The sequence below is a fragment of the Pseudonaja textilis genome, chromosome 1 (assembly GCF_049901715.1).
Source record: "Pseudonaja textilis isolate UNSWEBS1 chromosome 1, rPseTex1.2, whole genome shotgun sequence".
NCBI lineage: Eukaryota > Metazoa > Chordata > Lepidosauria > Squamata > Elapidae > Pseudonaja > Pseudonaja textilis.
In genome coordinates this window covers 182,982,525-183,002,500 of record NC_141990.1, presented here as the reverse complement: position 1 = coordinate 183,002,500, position 19,976 = coordinate 182,982,525, and the positions used below count along the sequence as shown (strand labels likewise).

General features: G+C 40.4%; 1 long non-coding RNA gene across 1 annotated transcript in view; it reads right to left on the bottom strand.

The window, feature by feature from the left end:
• Positions 1 to 1,431: 1,431 nt before the first annotated feature.
• LOC148127956 (uncharacterized) overlaps positions 1,432 to 19,976 on the bottom strand; it is a 221,976-nt gene continuing 203,431 nt past the window's right edge. Inside the window, exon 3 of the long non-coding RNA XR_015741240.1 lies at positions 1,432 to 1,541. This is a non-coding gene — a long non-coding RNA (uncharacterized LOC148127956). The remainder of the gene's footprint in view (positions 1,542 to 19,976) is intronic.

Sequence of the window (19,976 nt, the reverse complement as noted above, 5' to 3'; positions counted from 1 at the left end):
TTGCCACAGTTTCTTGTTCCATAAGTGCCCCTCTCCTTCCTCTGCTCCAGGGTTGAGATTGCTGTAATATCCTCCGGGACAGCTGGCCCGATTTCACTGAGGGGAACTCTCCTCTCTTGGTCCAGCTGGATCATGGTCACCTGGTACTGCCATGTTACATTCAAATCAGAGGTGGTATTCAGCAGGTTCTGACCAGTTGTGGAGAACCGTAGCGGAAATTTTGGGTAGTTTGGAGAACCGGCAAATACCACCTCTGACTGGCCCCGCCTCCATCTATTCTCTCCTTCCTGAGTCCCAGCTGATCAGCTGGGTTGTTTTTGTTGCCCTGCACAGGAGAACGGAACTGGAAAGCAGGTTAGCAGGGTGGGGAGGGAATGGGAATTTTACAGTATCCTTCCCCTGCCATGCCACATCCAAGCCATGCCCACAGAACCAGTAGTAAAAAATTTTTGAATCCTACTGCTGATTCAAATATATCATAGATGAAACTACCTTATTTGCAGATGGTCTTCAAAGACACCAGTCTGATCCTAAGTCTTCTGACAATGTACGTGAGGTGAGACAGGTTGGCATGAGGTAGGGAATGGAAATAAGTTTCTCCTCTTGGAATGGCCTGGTCCCATCTCTCCCCATCCTTCTCCTCTCCACTGCTACTCTTATTTTCTTTTCATTGATTCCCATCTTGGTTATGCAAACCCCCATCCCATGAAATGCCCACATGCTTCTTCCATCCACATTGTTACTAATTACATTTACCCTTCCGCCTAGAGGCTAGCTACAGTTAGAGACATTCTTTTTATTTACTGCATGTGCATTTTGATTTTGGAGCTAGGAAAAACAACAACGGATTAGCCTTTTAAAAAAATAAATAAAAAAGACGATGTTGTTTATTTTCTTTTTCAACCATCTTGAAAATCCATCTTTCCTGTAAGTTTATTGATTCCGATCTGGAAGGTTGCTGCCTTACATAATAAGTCAGCCAATAAGCCTTCGCCACATAACTTCTTTAGCATTGAGATGAACCTGCACAATATGATGCTTGGCCCTGGACTTGCATTCATGTAGGATTCATGGAGCCCCTGTGATACACACAATAATGCTTTTTCTTTTTCTTTTCAAGGTTAAGCTTAGCTTTATGATCTTTGTGCCATTTTTGATGGAGATTCACGTTTACTAAATACAATGAAACAGATCGTATCAGGCTAAGTGGCTTTATTCAATTTTTTGTATACGGCCATCCGGTTGCCAACGAGTTTGTCTTGATACTCATTACAGGACTTCTTTGACATCCTGAAAAAGCGGGATTCTGGATTCCAACAGGCAACCGAGAGGAAACCTAAGAAGAAACTTTAAAAGCAAAGATATCAGAACTAAATTTTTAACAGTTTGCAGGCAGAGATTTAAAATTATTTTGGTGCTTGCTTTACTTACCCATTCTCCAATATTGGAAGTAATCCTGGGGTGTAAATTCCACATGCCAAGTTGCCTTTAAAGTTCATTCTCAAGTTGATCAAATACCATTTTGAGTTATCACAAATTTTCTGAAAATAAAATGGGTTGACAGCACACTTAAGAACGAAATGTTTTACTCTCCATTTAATGCATATGCAGCTCTTCTTGCTCATGTGCCAATGTTATGATTATAGCTGGAAGTGCATATGTGTGTCAATCAATCAATCAAATTAATGTATATGCTGCTTCAGCAAGGAGACTCTAAGAAGCTAACAGGGTGCCATACAGTAAATCGGATTAAAATCTTTTTAAAAAGTCAAAATATATATACAATCAATGGTGAACCTGATGCCTAGGAATGTGATGACTCGAATCATTTTCTGTCAATTTCTCATGTTCCACCCACAAATTACACTTTCACTATAGCTAAGTGGCAGCAACTAGTTGACCCAAGTTCATGTAACAACAACAACAAGAAGAAGCCCTAGTTATTGCTTAGATCAATGTTTCTCCACTTCTGGGAGTTGAAGTCCACACATTGTCAAGTTGCCAAGGGCTTAGAAGAAACACCACCAGACTGAGCAGATAGCAATGGCAAAGCACCTCCGTAGAAAGAAAACTGCATGGATGCATCCATGACATCACCCAGAGTCAAGCCAGACTCCAAGGAGGCTTAGGTTGGTTCAACACAGCACAGTACAGATTAAGCCAAACGATGTAATTTTAGGTTAGGGTTATAAAACAGTTTAAAACGACCCCCTGGTTTCTTTTAACACTACACTGAAATTGGTCTTCCAATTTTCCCCAAGGTCTTCTAAGAAAGATGCTTATATTTAGTGCATGTTCTGCTTGCTTTAAGGATGATCTGGGGGAGTGTTAAGCTTACATTATTGTCAAGGCAAGCTGGCAAAGTGTGCCCTTGTTTTGTGTTTTCTCCTCCCCCCCCCCACCTCTCATATCTCTCCATCGCAGCGGCAGTGCTGGCACCGCCGCCGAAATAGCAGCTGTATGATGATTCTCCCCTTGCTCGGTATTCCCGTTCCCTTTAGGTTGACTTACATAAAAGAATAAGATTATCAAATGTCAAAAGAAAGTGACAGGAGGTCGCACACAATCGGATAAAACTGTTTCTCCCTGTCACAGTCAAGGGACAATTGTCACTGCAGGAACTTCAAGCGGAAGGGAAGCGATTCCTTTCTCTTGGGAAAAGCACCTTTTTTGTTGAAACATTTATTTATTTATTTATAGCACTATTTATGGAGGCCCTTGAAATGAAACTACAGGGCGAGACAGGATTATAGAATTTCTTTAGCCGCAGCCGTTCTAATGCAGGCATTTCAAAGCCGGCGGCATTCATTAGGTAGCGTCGTTCGTTTGGTGCTTTTTTTTCCTCTTTTTCTTTCCCAGGTTACCACCCTATCTCCTGGCTGCTGCCCTTGAATACAGCTGCATTTAGGAACACAAACGCAGTGCCGTTTCTTTTCCCTGAGTGTAGGAATCTGTGTAATTGGGTGGAAAACTCTGTTAATGAGACTTCATCGGGAGAGCTTGCATGATATGTCCTGGATTGGCAAAATTTGTGCATTGGGAACATCTGAAGGACACTTTGTACTCACAAATAGGGTCGATCTTTAGGACTTAAGACAGGGCTTCCCTCGGGAGGGGTATATGAGGAACTTTAGGGCCCCCCACAAAAATCAAAGGTCAGAGTGAGATGGACAGCACCTCAACTTTGTCTATGCGCCTGCAAACCAGAAGCAGTGTTAAATTTAGTCCCTGCTTGGCCTGCGCTGCTGAGGGCTTGTCCAGGTAAAAAAGAGGAAACTGAGTCTGAAAGTTTGTGCAGGTAAAAAGACCACAGTGGAATCTGGCAGCATTCCTGCTTCGCCTGCACAAGCCATTAGATGGTTATTAATTCATGGGAAGGCTCGCCTGGATTCCTTTATCATCTTAGTGGATCAAAAAAGAAAAAAGCAGAAGCAAAAGACACCCTACGATATGGAAGTTCATGATGTACTAGCTAGGGGAAAGCTGCTGAGCCGACTCATTGTAAAAAGAGCAACACCGTGGTAGAGGAACAAGTGTGATGGCTCCTTGTCATGGCCAGCTCAAGGAACTCATTTAGTTGAAGAGTCTGAGGAAGCTTCAGCAGCCAACGATGTTTTGAAAAGTTGGCTAAACCCCAACACAGAGTGAGAGCCTTCATAAGACACGTAGCTCAAATTCAGACCAAGAAGTTTGTAATTGACCTTTGAGTTGGTTGTGGGGGGGTAGGCATTGCCAAACAATGAAAGGCTGAGTAGTGCAAAAATTCTTGTCTGCCAGAAAACTTTCCTCGGGAAGTAAAAGTTTACTAGAGAACTGGCAAGGGGGAAAACCTTTGTGGAAATAATAAACATTATTTGTGCATGTTTGGGGATGCTTTTACAAATGAAAGAGCCATGGGGGTGCAGTGGTTAGAGTGCAGAACTGCAGGCTACTTCTGCTGACTGCAGTTTGGCAGTTTGCCAGTTCCACCGGCTCAAGGTTGACTCAGCTTTCCATTCTTCTGAGGTCGGTAAAATGAAGACCCAGATTGTTAGGGACAATATGTTGACTCCTTAAAACCACTTAGAGAAGGCTGTAAAAGCATTGTAAGCGGTATATAAGTCTAAGCGCTATTGCTATTACTAGATGCATTCAACATTTGCAAGTAGCCTAATTCTAGAAGCAATGCCACACACTCTTGACCTGTGTGAAGAGTCACTTCACACAGAGATGGTTGACCACATGCAGGAGGGCATACAAAGCATTCCTTTCAATAACTAAAATGGAGCATAGGTTCTTACACACACACACACACACACACACACACACACACACACACACCCTGTGTGTGTGTGTATGTGTGTGCGTGCATGCACGTGCATGGGCATCACCACTTTACTTTCCCATCAAAAAATAGAGCTGCAATGACTGTAAATAAGAGATAGCCCAGCCTAAAGTCAAGGGCTTGAGTTACTTATTCATTACAATATTAAATTAAACCCATCTTTAAATGTTTCAAGGCAGCAGATGTTAAAAGGTGCAAACAAAAATGATATATAATAAATACAGGATAACTGCAACATAAATGGATAATATAGCGCGATATTACTTTCCCACTTGCTAAAGTTGTGGATAATATTTTGACTTCTGTAAGGTGCCCTATCTGGGCATGTCCTTGAAATTGGTTTAGCAGGAGCAGGAGCAGCAGTAAATATTGAATGGAACCCCTTACTTCTTTGCAAGGAAAGGAAAATACAGTATCGGTGGTTGCCTGCATATTTCTAAACTGAAAGCAAAATGCTGAGTTTTGCTTTACAGGGGAATTTTGTTTGGAATGTGGCTCTTGGAAGAACCATGTTGGTGTTCCATGTTGGTGGTGGTGGAGTTAGCATCATGATCCAAGTACTGTCTTCTTTTTATGCATCTGTAATGTGTGTTCCCAAGATCGTATGATGTTCATGATGCCCTCTTGCACAGATTGACCCTTCCCACTGCAGATGCACCCACTCAAATATTGCCCCTGCATTCAGCTCTCTCCCTAATATCCTGTTCAGAGGCCGAGATCAGTAGGAGACAGCAAGCTGGCAAGGACTGAGGATTTGGCTGCCTTCCGTTATCTGCTTGGGTTCTTTAAATAGGTTTTAAAGATCTAGTTATTTGTTTTATCAATTTAAGCTGAAGCTGGGAGAAGCTTTGTATTTGGAGCTTGCTCCAACTCACTTTGGAAGAAAATGTAATTTCTTATTACTGTTTTAGGCTTGATGGGGTATTACTGATATTACTGAATTTATTGATTCAGTATTGATGATTTTTTCACTTCTTCATTACTTTTCCTCAAAATCAGCCAGACAGGCCCTTAAACAATTAAAATAATAACCCATACATTTATAGATGTTTGTTTTTTCTGGCTGCTGCTCCTTCCCCCTGATCATTACCTTACAGATTTCAGTGTAAGCTGAAATATTTTTGACCTTGTTATATTCCAAAAAACGCTTTGGAAAAATGTAAGCCTATGAGTAACAGGAATTGTGGTTCTCACAAAGTATTAAATAAAACAAACAGAAGATGATAAAGAGATCTCCATCCCAAAATGGCTGTGATGTATTTCTTGCGCAGGGCACACTGAGATTTGCTAGCATCTCTCTTTAATGGAGCACATCACCACAGAAGCCATAAATAATGCACAGCTGCTAACCATCATAATTAGGAGAAATCGTGGCAACAGCCAATAGGATGGCAGGCAATAACTCTGTCATTACAGTGGTTTCAGGGATGGGAGACTGGAGCATATATACACCGACTTTCCTCGCCTATGTGCTGAATACAATTGCCTTGGTCCAAAGTCAACTGGGCCTTGAGATTCTTCAAATTGCAACGAGATGGAGTGCCCCCTGATGAAGCAAGCATGATGAATCCTGCCATGGCAACCCTTTCTCCAGATTCAGACAGCTTTGAAGGGAAGAAAAAGGCAAGCAAACAGAAGCAGCGAGGAGGCATTCTTTATAGCTTTGTAGGTTGGGTCAAAAATACAGCAAGGAACTGGAATCTTTGATTCTTTTGATGTTGGAGATATTTGAAACTTTGTACCCTGAATAGCAATAGCACTTAGATTTATGTACTACTTCACAGTGCTTTACAGCCCTCTCTAAACAATTTACAGCGCCAGCATATTGCTCCCAACAATTTGGGTCCTCATTTTACCAACCTCGGAAGGATGAAAGGCTGAGTCAATTTTGAGCCGGTGAGAACTGAACTGCTGGTCGGCAGAATTAGCTTGCAATACTGCACTCTAGCCACTGTGCCACCATGGCTCCACAGGAAGAATCCAGTCCTGTAGAGAAGGCCTTTAGCCTGGTTCTAATTCTCTTTGTATTTTTCCTCCCAGATAAAAGCAAATCAAGATAAGTTTCTTGGTGTTCCTGAAGACCTGTCCATGTCATTTTCTTGCCAGCAATATGAAGCACGTTACCACATCTACCAGGATATTTTTGCAACTGCTCATTTTACATCTCTGGGATTTCTTGGTAGGCTCCCATTCAAATACCAATCAGGAATAAGTTAATTTGGTTTCTGAGTCTAGACAAACTCAGACAGGTTTTGCAACCTGCTGGGACTGCTATCAACTTTAAAAGCCCATATCTAAATTTGCTTCAAACAGTACCAAAGACAGCTCCTAGGACTACTGTGTCACCAGTGGAAGAAGGCAAAGTCTTCCATAAGGAATTTTGAAAGACATGTATAAGCATTTTTCTTCCAAAGTTTGCGTTTTGAATTTATTATTAGGCAGGTGAAACTTTGTGATGCATGGACCAACACCTCATATCTGGATCATAATTCAATCACACTATATTGCTTTTAACAATTACTCAGTGCAGGCTTTCATTACAGTAGTACCACAGCCTTTTCTCACAGCAACTTTCTGTCAACTGGTAAAGGAACACATCAGAGCTTCTAATGTGTTAATATTGCCATCTGTTGGTGACTGTTAACATTGGCAGCATTATTTTCATTGAACCCTCACATATGCTAAAATTATTTTGCTTTCTCAAATAATTTAACAGGGGAAAGAAAGGAACACCCAACTGGTGGTCCCCCAGGGAATTGTGATGTCACCAGCTAATCCTTTCATCCCAGAAGTGCCTAAGGTGCTTATTTGCTTTGCATATCTGTATAAATCAGAGAAGCTCAAATATCTTTCCATAATGCAAGTTATAAGGTGTATAAATGTGACATTCATTCTTACAGTTGTTCTTACCCAGGGAAAAAGATCATATAGACCTGTCATTTATAATCCCTTTTATGTGGAAAAGTATTTTTAACAGTATATGAAAACAATTTCTAGTTAATATAAACTATTCAGAGCTAAGCAGGTGGCTAAACAGAAGAAGGAGCTCATTGATTAGTGGTATCAAACTCAATTTCATTGAGGGCCACAACAGGGTTGTGTTTGACCTTGGGGGCCTGGCATGGCCGGGGCCATGGTGGCATGGCCAGCTTGATGTCAGTCATGTTGGGGGGCACCTGTGGTGGTTCAATCACTCTGCCAGCAAAAACGGGCTCCTGAACTCCATTTTCAGCTGCGATGGCCTCCTGCAACCCTCTGCTATTGAAAATGGAACTTGGGAGGGCCATGGTTGGCACTCCCTTGCTCCATTTTCAGCCATAACAGCATCCTGCAGCCCTCTTCCAGTGAAAACGGAGCTCAGGAGGGGGGCTACATGCTGCCCTCCTGAGCTCCATTTTTACTAGCAGAGGCACCATGAGCCAGTCCTTCACTGTTTCCAGGGTGGCTCCATGGGCCAGATCTAAGCATCCTGGGGGCCGAATACGGCCCGCTGGCCTTGAGTTTGATACCCCTGGATTAGAAGAACTAATGGATTTCTGTTGCATGTTAAAAGTTTCATTAGCCTTCACATGGAGGCAATGGAGTTGCCCTCAGTATATCATTGGCTGGCAACCTTAGTGCCTCAACTACAAGAGTATTTATAAAAGATTGTGGAAGTCTTTTGTGCAGAGATAGAAGGAATATTGTGATATCTATTCCAGAAGGATAGCAATGCTGGTCTTTCGTATTTAAGGAACTGTGCTTATCTTTATGAACATGTAGCACTACTATTGTGTGCCATGAAGTCTCATGGGGCAGAGGCCAAATAGAAGACAGAAAACAGTATGTAACTCCATTATGTACCCAGCACAAATGAAAACAGGCTATACAACAGTGCAGTCCATTCCCAATTACACTGTATTTCTATGAGATCCACTCCCAACACGGTTTATTACTGTAAGATAATTATTATTGGGAATGAATCCAGGGCATATAGATCACATCTGAGTGTCTTATGTCTCTGAGCCAAAGTATCAGATTTGTTAATAAATTAATTCACAGGCAACTTTCTATATGTTAGAGAAGTGTTATGTATGGATGGATGTATTTCCACGTATCTGTATATTCATATACAGGAGAGAGACATACAAGGACAGAAGCAGTCCTAGAACTGAGGAGAAATTTCCTAATGGTGAAAGCAACAATCAGTGGAATAGCTTGCCTTCAGAAGGTGGGGGTGCTGTATCACTGGAGGGTTTTAAAAAGAGACTGGGGGCCATTTTTCTGAAGACCACCGAAGTCCCTTCCAACTCTATTATTCTATGTTCTATGCTCATATCTTGGTTCTCTCCTTAGGAGCTCAAGAAGGTTTTGCATGCTGTCGGGAGTTTCATGATGGCAGAGGTGAAAAAATTAAGTAACTATATAAACAAATAGAGATGATCCCTCATTTTAGCTTCAAAAAGGAATTCTGCAAGATAGGTTGAACCTGGAGAAACTGACTAGCTACTAAATGTCAACTAACTGACAGCTATTTTTATGCTTGGGTAGAGCCTGAAATGTTTTCCTCTCTGCTTCCAGTCCTCTCTGTAACGACAACACTAGATTGACTCTTTGGAATGTTTTGTGTATCTGGGGTCCACTATTAAAATAGGAAGGGAAAAAGCATCAGGATTCTCTTACCCTATTTCCAAGATATTTTTAAATCTGAGACAGATGCCTTGTAAAAACGTGAAGACGCTACAGTTACAGAAAAATAATAATTAATTTGGGTGGTACATCTGTCTTCCTCTTTCCATTTCAAAAATAGCTGTGCTTTAGGAGCTTGAAAATGTGATCAGTTTTTTAAAAAATGTCTCTAACATATCACTTAGCTCTTAAATTTTCAATAAATAGTTTTCTAGATATACAAAACTTGAAGAAATCTCACCTACACTATTGGAAAATAATCAAGCCCATGATTATTGTGTCATATTTATGAGACTACAAGAGAACTATAAATATTTTCTGGTCTGCTGCAACACTGCATATAAGATTTAATGTGAATGAAATGTTGTGGTATATTGAAAAAAATATATCCAAAGCCAATTACAAAAGGGAACATTAATATTCAGGATCTTTTTCCCACTTACAGATTCATGCTCTTGTTTTGGGGAAACTGAAAATTCTACAGCAATCAGCAAGAAACTTCAAAACCTGTTCAGGAATTAATATAGCCTTTTGGGGGCACTGAATTGGCCTTATTGTTCTACCCACAGTATGAGAAATAGATTTTCAATTCAACTTTCATTTAAAAAAATGTGAAGGGTTTATTTATCATGCAACTAAAGATGCTTCCAACTGAGCTTTTTGCCTTTGGGGCATATTCATTTGTTAAAGTCCCACCTCCACCTCCGAATAGCTTCTAACATGGTGAAGTTTTGAGCCAAGATTAAAGTTAACACATTGGGATGTCAATTCACTATTAGCTAAACTTTTTTGTCGCTAGTGTTCAATCTGCAACAAATTACTCTGGTTTGAAAGTCCACAATTGAATCCCAGAAGAAAAAACTGGGTGAGTGTTTTAAATATTCCTATTTCATAGATGCAACTCCATCATCTTCAAAGAAGAACATATGTTCTCAATATCTCTAAAGGAGTTAAAGAAATCTATGGTAACAAAAAGCATTTAATCTGATTGGCTCAAGGTCCCTTAACCCCACTGTCAAGGTATCTTCTTGCAGACTACTCAAGGAATCTCCCCAGTGTATTTTTAGGTTAGACCAGAGGTCTCCAAACTTGGCAACTTTAAGACTTGTGGACTTCAACTCCCAAAATTCTTCAGCCAGTATAGCCAGCATTAACTTAAAGTTGCCAAGTTTGGGGACCCCTAGGTTAGACTGTGTCATCTGAGAAGATTCTCATAGTTCAACCAGTCACAAGAAAAGAAAAAACACTCCAGAGAAATTAAAAGGGTTTAATGCAGTAACTGACTTCAAAATCTAAGGGACTGGTTTGGACAAAACTCAGCATCATTTTTTTGTGCGGCTAATGATAAAAATAGGATCACCAACATGATCAGCAACGTCCGATGATGGATATGGCACAACAATGACAAGAAAGCAGGAATGAAGACCTATAGCTGACATTGTCTACATATTTCTATATTCTTTATTATTGGCCAGGCTCCCAGAAAGTGTAGATCAGTGGTGTCTGGAAGGATCATTAGCAGGTATGGTCAAACATCTTTATATGATTTGTACATATTTGTGTAGTGCTACTAACGAAGTATTTCAACCAACTTAACAATAGCGGTGGAATAAAAAGTATGGAGTGTACACAGAGACCCTTCTATATCTGTGGTATTAATTTTTTACTTGAAAAAAATAATATTCTAACCACAATCTTAGAAACCATGCAAATGTTAAAGCTAAGAAGAAACAATTGATTTGCTTCAGTTTCCACACTTCTTGGAATTTGCTGTGTGGTTCCGCAATTTAAAAATGTGCACAAGAAGACCTATCTGGAGAAAACATATGAAAAGCAACAGCAGGAAAAAATAGCATACTTATATTGCTACAGATAGGATTTGTAAAATACAAATCCATACAAAGGTAGAATTGCATGGAAAATTAATATGGCACTTTCTTGCTGAAAACTGATTGAAATGCACTTTTGTATGAACATTGTAGGAAGTTGAATAAACAGATGAATTTGTCTCTAGGGACTACAAACAAGTCTCTAGCCCCCCTAAGCCTTTCCAATCCTACTGGAACAGAAAAGGTTTAAATGGGATCTTCTCAGACAAAGCACGTGATCTGACTTTCCTTAATGCTGATGGAAAGTATTGAAATTGCTCTGTGGAAGATTTAAGGATCTCTCATAGTCGGGAGCTTCTCAGTCTGTTTCCCTTCTACCAATGTGGTATCAGCTCCCAGCTGATTGGTAAATCATGCTAATTCACATTTTGTGATACGACATTCCTTGAAATTGGTTGGAATTAAGAGCAGAAGTGTAAGACTAAGAAAGCAGGGACGTTGACAGTCAGAAGAATATGTGTTGTGGTTTGCCGGCAGCAGGTGTGGATGGCTGAGCAAGGACTCAGATGAGGGGCCTGCGTGTGAGGCAGGGATGGGGCCAGGACTATCAGGGAGTGGAATGCTGCCTTTGGAGATTGTGGAGGCTGGCAGCAGTGATGAAGAGGTCCCCAAGGAGCCTGTGCCAAGTGCACGTGCATGCAGGGGTGCTAGAAAGAAAGAGCATCTGCAGCAGCACAGGAGACTCGGGAGTAAGGCTGCAAGATAATGCCCCCCCCCCAAGAGAGAAAAGCCAGCTGAGAAACTGGAGTTCTTTTCAGGAAGCAAAGAAGCTTTTGCATTCAAGCCTTGTGGACATTCAGACTCTCTTAGTTGGTGTTTGGAGACTCTTTGTGCTTGAAATATTTCTTAGTAACTTTATCTAGTGTTCTTGGCAGCCTTGCACAACCTTGGCAAGGCTCGTTTTTATCAGAGACAATTAGTTTGAAACATCCTTTTAACCAGGAAGGAACGGAATTCATAAAGAATCATTAAAAGGTTTTGCTGTTACCTCTATTTCATGTTTATTTCCTTGGAACAAAGTTTGGGTCAGAACAATATGTCAGCAGCCCAACATGAGTTATATTTGAGGAAGACTGTATAAAACTAGTTGAGATCAAAGTGTTTTTTAGGGTGACATAATTGTTAATTCTTCTTTAGCCATTGCTAACAGAGGATATATATCTTTCTTCCTCCGCATACATATCTGCATAGGGAAAACAAGGGAAGTCACACTTGTCCTATAGTTTTATCAGAATGATGTAGTTAATAGCAATGTTGTCACAGGGGTAGGAAAAGAGGACACCAGACAATTTGAATTGGATAAAAATATTTTCCCCTCAGTTTCCAACAGAACGATAAATCAGAAAATAATTTTCCATAGCGCTGTCAAGGGGGGAAAGAAAGGTAATTATTTAGTGCCAATCTATACTAATGCTATCTTGCTGATTGTGACAATCTTCAGAAATACTGAGATGCGAGAGGGAACAATAATTTTTTTCACCACTAAGGAAAATGATTCATCCCCTTGAATTGTCAGTGCTTCTCATTCATCGACTGGGATGCCTTCATTGGCCTAGTTTCCCCCCCCCCCCACTTTATTCTGTACATGCAGCAGATGCCCATGAAATCAGCTTTATCTGCTGAAGAACAATACCCATAAAGTCACTCTGCCTTGTATGGGAAGAAAAAAAAACGTGTGTTCATTCCAGTAGCTATTTGTAGAGAGGCCATTTCCTGGAATAAATATGATTCTGGAGGAGGCCTATTAAGAGAGAGGCTCTATTGATTTGTTCTGGTACCCAAAGTTCAAATTAAATGTTCCTTCGGACCTTCATTCAGATCATAGTCCTTCTACAGAAATGACACCCCCCCTCCCTCTGAAGAATGCAGATCTCTACACATGCGCCAGGATATAAAGTTGTGTGGCCCGATTGATTGGGCATGTGCAACTTTGCTTTATGGTGCCTGCCTGAGTGTTCCTGTCAGGAAAGCCTGAATCATGGGCACTTCTGACTGCCATTGCCAAGACAGATGGCATGACACTGCAGGTGCCGGAGCAGCTCACCAACACTTCAAAAATGCAATTGATGTCAGAGCTCAACGTTCGTTTTTCTTGAAGATGGCTTAGGCCATGAATGTAACGCCGAGTGCTGATAAATAAATATATAAACAACCCTCCTCCCCAAAGATGATTTAAGGAGGTTGTGCCCGCTGCAGAAATGGGATTGCTAGAAAGATGCCACTTATGAATCTCACCTAGGAAGCCGCTCCATCTTGTCCTATCTGAAAGACACACCACTGAGGTTTCCTCGATTGGACCGGATGCAACAAATGGCCATTTGGCTCCTGTCTCCCAAGAGACTGTTCCTTCCAGCCCACAACAGGAAATACTATTTAAGAAATGGTCCTTGGATTTTGAAACGCACCACCTGATGAGTCTGTAGGAAGGGACTGTACGCTGCTTCCATTTTTTCTTCCATTAGAAGGATTTTTGAGAATACGGAAAAAATCAGATGTAGCATTGCTCAGAGACATCTGATCATTATCCTGCTTTCATGGGTTGGAAATCATTGTAACTCTTCTTGTTGACTTTCTACCCTGCCTTTTTGTTTATTCCAACACTCATGGCTGTTTACAATAATTTTAAAAAATCCAGAGTATAGAATGTAACAAAAATGAAAAACAACATTAACATTCATTGTTAACATAATTAACAGTTAAAAGTTTGCCAAAAGAGAAGTGAAGTGCCTGCCTTTGGGCATGAGGCTCTGCCTCCACTCCAGATATCCAAGTGTCTCCCAATCGGATGTCATTCCAGAGGCCTTAAAGGGCCGTCTCTTCTCCCAGGCTAAGGTGATAGGTAGAAGCATGATATATTTACTTAGGGTTGACCATATTTGTTGCCTTGTTTAATGTTTTCAATTTTAAATGTACATTTACAATTTTGTTTTTATGCTCTTTGCTGCCCAAGCTTGATTCAGGGGCAGGTGGCGCCTAAGTTGAATTAAATAATTAAACAGACGAATGAATAAATTGTGGGACATTGAGAGTGCAAAGCATATCCTTAGGAAGTGTGTTGTGCAGCCTGGGATCCACTCAAAAAAAGCCCTTTCCCAGGCAATCCATAGTTGAGCTTTTGGCAGCTTTTGGCAGTGAGGTCATTTTCAGAAGGATAACTGGGTAGCTTGCTAAGACTGGAGTGGCCCTGTAGATGATCAGCCCCTAAGCCTTTTAGGGTTTTAAAAGTCAATACCAATTTAATTGTAGCAGGTAAACAAATGATAACCAGCACAGATCTTTGAGACATCTTATTGTGCAAACATGCTTCTTGCGATAGCTGCCACCTGGAAATCCAATGATACCCAAGTGGCCAAGGTACATTTTTAAACTGTGAACCTACAGTTTCTTACAAAGTGAAGTCCCATCCAGAATGAGTTTCAATTCAGTCTCAAAGTTCAGTTTTATCCTTACTAACAGCACCTCTGTGTTTTCTGGATTTAATTGCATCTCATCCAGCCTCTTACCAAGGTCAGGCAACAGCCAAGAATACTGATGGTTTCCTTGAATTAGAAGGAAAGGAGTAGGAAAACCAAGAGTCATCAGATAGCCAAAGCTATCAAATTACCTCTATCATGTTTCATGTAGGGGTGCAGTGGTGGATTAAGGCTCACTTGTGCCCTAAGCACCGACAAATCTTGGTGCCCCCCTCCTTTGTACAAACGAAGCCAAGCTTAGACTACATAAAAGTTTTTGTGGTGCCCTAAGCATGTGCTTAGTCTGCTTAATGATTAACACGCCACTGTGGATGTAAAAAGAAGGACTAGGAGTGACATGATAGCAGTTTTCCAATATCTCATGGGCTGCCACAAAGAAGAGGGAGTCAAACTATTCTCCAAAGCACCTGAGGGCAGGACAAGAAGCAGTGGGTAGAAACTAATCAAGAAGAGAAGCAACTTAGAACTAAGGAGAAATTTCCTGACAGTTTGAACAATTAACCAGTGGAACAACTTGCCTCCAGAGGTTGTGAATGCTCCAACACTGAAAGTTTTTAAGAAGAGATTGGATAACCATTTGTAGTGTAGGGTTTCCTACCTAAGCGGGGGGTTGGACTAGAAGACCTCCAAGGTCCCTTCAACTCAACTCTTCTCTTCTCTTCTCTTCTCTTCTTTTCTCTTCTCTTCTCTTCTCAACAGCTTAGGACAGCACCTTTTGGGCTAAAGGAACCTGGTCCATGAAGAAAGTGGGGGATATGGTTTTGTGTGCTGCCTGCATACTGTGGATGGAGCTTTGCTTGTTTGCATAGACTGGTTGCATGCACTGGTTTCTGGCGTGTCATGGTTGCTGGTCCTATTGTTGGGACCCCTGGCCTAGGAAGCAAGAAAGAACCCGGTGAAAGACCACAGTACAATGACGTAGGTGTTCACCAGTCACTACAAGGCACCACCTTCTGAGCTCTCAATTGGACAAAAAGGCTGCACTACAAAGCAGTGCCCAAAGCCCAATCTCGTCTGGTGCCTTAGAAGAATACCATGGTTTATGTTATTAAAAGGCTCTAAAGGTCCATGGCAACCTGTAGGACTGCATTCCCCCAACTAGTTTCTCACTTCACTCAACAAATGACTAAAGCAATCTCACTACCATATCCAAGATGAACCCAAGATTGAAAAGGGATTAAAACGGTCAGTGTCATTCAGATGCATTTGGAGCTGCAAAGCCACTGCTTCCTTAATCATCTTACAAAGAATGAAATGGTTGAAATCGATCAATTATTAAAAAGATATTCCAGGTCAAGGGAGCACCGTTTTACTGAAATACATAAAAGAAAAGCCTTACAAATGCCTCTTTTAAACATGGAAGAGCATATCCCACATTCAGGAAGATTAGTACTCTACTCTTGTAATGGGGCCTATCTCAACTGGTGCCAGCCGGATGGTTTAATCAGCTAAGAAGGGTGAAGACAACAGTTGAGAAAACAATGGGTGGATCTCCTCTCTCCGCATTCTCAAGATCTACAAGCTGAAAGCAACTCATATGGACCTGACAAGCAGTTGTCTAGGTTACCTCCATATGACCTAGCCCATCACTGTAAAACCTGATCGATTTCATCTACAAAGAATGGAAGTTGCTCATAGTGAATCAACAACTGTTCCACCTCCCCTTTCCACATACCTTGATAAAGGAGGTGCCGCTGTTATGGTGAACAATCAGGGATGCACATCCAGGTAGAGTTGAGCAGATTATAATCAGTTTCTTGGCTTTTTACAAGAACTGTATGATTTACCATTCATACGACTGTCCGCCTGATCATGAGGTATTTTGCACCCACGATCTCATTTTCTATGTCCATTGGTATTTTCTCTCTCTGGTAACTAGTATTTTGTCGATTTCAGACCAGCCTACCTGTGTTTGATTCTGGTGTATGCATTTTTTTCGAATGTATGTGGTAGGCTCACATACATTCAGCTTCTAAATGATGCATTTGTACAAAAATGTATAATTTGATGTATCTGCACCAGCTTCCTTTAATGATTCTGAGTTGATCTTCTTGTTCCTCTGCTCTGCAATAGATATCAGTAAGCAAATATTTTGCTTAAGAGAAATCATTTGCCTGAATTGTAAATATTGGGTAATTTTTGAAGAGGCTAAAACTGCCTCTTTAGATGCTGCCCTGGGCAACATTTTAGATTTAGATTCAGCTTGCCTGATGTGATGACATAAGGCACAATTCTTCTGAAAGGAGAGTATTTGATGTGAATTTCAGAGGCACAGAGGTAAGACCTGGATAAATATAAACCAAATTAAAACAGGACCTAGTAATGTTCCACAGGGAGCCTTCCAGTTAAAGTAAGTATTGATTAATTTAATAGTGGTGGATTTTTTTGTCCAGAATTTATCTGATTGTCATATTACAGAAACAGAGTTAACAACGTAAGAAACGACAATTAAAATGTATTACAGTAGAATGAATCAGCATAGGTAGACCATAAAAGGAAACATAGAACAGCTAGTCCTCGATGTACAACCACAATTGACCCCAAATTTCTTTTTCTAAGTGAGATAGATGTTAAGTGAGTTTTGCCCCATTTTACAACATTTCATGCCACAGTGGTTATGTGAGTCATTGCAATTGTTAAGTTAACAACACGATTGTTAAGGAACTCTGGCCTCCTTCTTGACTTTGCTTGTCAGAAGATCACAAAAAGGTGATTACATGAGCCTGGAGACATTGCAACCCTCATAAATATGAACCAGTGGTCAAGTGGTTGAATTTTGATCATGTGACTGTGGGGATGCTGCAATGATCATAAGGGTGAAAAATGATCCTAAGTCACTTTTTTCAGTTCTGTTGTAACTCTGAATGGTCATTAAATGAACTGCGGTAAGTCAAGGACTACCTTTATCTCTCAAATGCTCTTTTCCAGAATAAAAATTTCCTGGGTGGGGATTTAATAAGAAGGAGATACCTCAAGAGAGGTACCCCCATTGAGAAGCAGACAGAAAGAATTTTTACAGAAATAATTTCTTCAGAGGAAGGACCATTAACAGAGCTTATCTCCCAGGCCCTTCCTGGGTTGGGTATGTTCAGATCCAGATGATGTCTAAGAATTGGCCTTGTGGCTTACCTTGATTCAAATAGCAACAGCACTTAGACTTATATATAGCTTTACAGCCCTCTCTAAGAGATTTACAGAGTCAGCATATTGCCCCCAACACTCTGGGTCCACATTTTACTGATCTCAGAAGGATGGAAGGCTGAGTCAACCTTGACTCTGCTGAGATTTGAACTGCCAAATTGCAGGCAGCCAGCAGTCAGCAGAAGTAGCCTGCAGTACTGTGTTCTAACTACTGCACCACCACAGCTCTGAGAGACTAACAACTCCAGTTGCGTCTTGAAAAACCACATTTGGGATCGGAAACTAACAAATTTTGGAGATTTCCCCACCCCTGGTTCAAAAAAATAAATAAATCAGTTTTAAATATTGGTTTCATTAAAGCCTTGCCATAGAGTAATGTGTCCATCCTTTTAATTTTTTGACATTGCTTACCGATATTAGTTTGAATTATACAAACGGTTGTCCTATGCGAGGAGCAGTAATAACAGAAACCACAGGCTCAGGATTTGAAAAAGAGGGCAGCAAAGCCATTTATTCAAATAATTGATTTTTGCAAGAGGCTCTCTGTGGCTGAGTCAAGAATTATATATTTATAAGGTCTCGGGGAAATGACAAATGGGACATGTTATCTTCTTATAATTAACCTCTTTCGCTTTGGGAACATTTGTTGATATGATTTTTAATATTATATGCCCCTAATCTCTGCCCATTTCTGTGCATCTGATCCCACTGATTAGAAACACTGGGATGTTATCCCATGATTCTGACAATTTTGATTAGACTATTTTACACTTCATTTTAAAACACCAGGCCTTCATTCCTTGCTTCCTTGGTTTCTTTCACTGTAAGACCTGCTTAATCCCTTGATGGTTAAAGAACAAAAAAATAACAGACTATTTCAAGTGAGACTTTAGTGCCAAATTATTTTTAAATTAAGGATTCCCCTCTCCACATTCTTGAAAGAAGAAGAAGAAGAAGAAAAAACCACCTTATATCGTCGGGGAAATGGGATTAATCCAAAAGACTTCACGTGATAGCAGGTTTAAAGGAATAGAAGCTTTCTTGATGAGATACAATCAGAAAGGACAAAGGAGTAAAAGCCTGTTGTTGGTTGGAAAGAATCACAAGGTCAGGGAGATAAGCCCTTGTTCATTACACAAGGAAGCGTTTTCAGTGTAAATTTCAGACCAGGAAAAGACTTGAAAATCTCTAAGATCTTCACTAAATTAAAAGAAAATCAAGATCTCTCTCTCTCTCTCTCTCTCTCTCTCTCTCTCTCTCTGTGCCTGTTCGTGTGTGTCTGTAATAGAAAAGAGCAGCAGGCAGAAATCCTCTGGATGAATAAGAACAGATCAAGAAGAATATTTTATTCCCATGCCTTAAATTACCAGTATGTCAGGACTGTGCAAATGTGAGCTACAGCGTGCCCCTCAGGTGAAACAAATCAGATTTAATGAGTAACATTAGTTCTCATTTATGTAGCATCAAACTCTTTCAAAGCATTTCTAAATATTACCTTAATTGTGCCAAAAGGGTAAAGCAAGAAGATAGCCCCGGGTTAAGAATGTTTGCCTAGATGTCCATATTGCATGTGTCTTCAAATCAATTGCCACGGAATCTGATTTTTAAACCATTTAGGTGAATTACAGTGAGACCTTCATAGTCAACCCTTTGCATAATATGGTTAAAAGTTACCATAGTCAACTGCTAAGCTATTTTTTTTTAAATTTCCCAGTTTGATACAATTAAGATATCAAAATGACTATTGCCTTGGGATTTGAGCTAATAACAAGAGTATTTTTTAAAAAAATCTTGCTGGATCAGATCATTCCATCTATTCCCCCCTCCCCCCGCCCCAAAGGGCAACAAGATGGAGGCTTCAGTGAAGATGATGAGCCATAGCACAACAGAGGAGCTTTGTGTCTGTTGTGGCCCTTTACCAAACAGACTTGTAAAACAATACAGTATAAGAAATTGGCACCTCTTTTTCTTTTAGATGAAGGTGTGTCACATATGAACAGGTACCTGTCAATTAATTCATTGTTGTAGTATGCATTTATTTAATATGTAAGTTATCAAATGTTGATGATTCAAATCAAATGCGGTATTACTGCTCAGGGTAATAAAGATGAAAAATACAGGTAGACTTCAACTTATGACCACAACTGAGCCCAACATTTCTGTTGTTAAGTGAGACATTTGTTAAGTAAGTTTTGCCCCATTTTATGACTTTTCTTGCCACCGTTGTTCAGTGACTCACTGCAGTTGATAAGTTAGTAACCCGGTTGTTAAGTGAACCTGGCTTCCTCATTAACTTTATCAGGAGTTTGAAAAAGGTCATCCCATGACCTTGGGGCATACGTCATACGTATGAGTCAGTTGCCAAGCCTCTGAATTTTGATTAACATGATCAAAGGTTGTAACTATGAAAAATCGTCATAAGTCATATTTTTCAGTGCTATTGTAACTTTGATCACTAAGTGAACTATTGTAAGTTGAGGA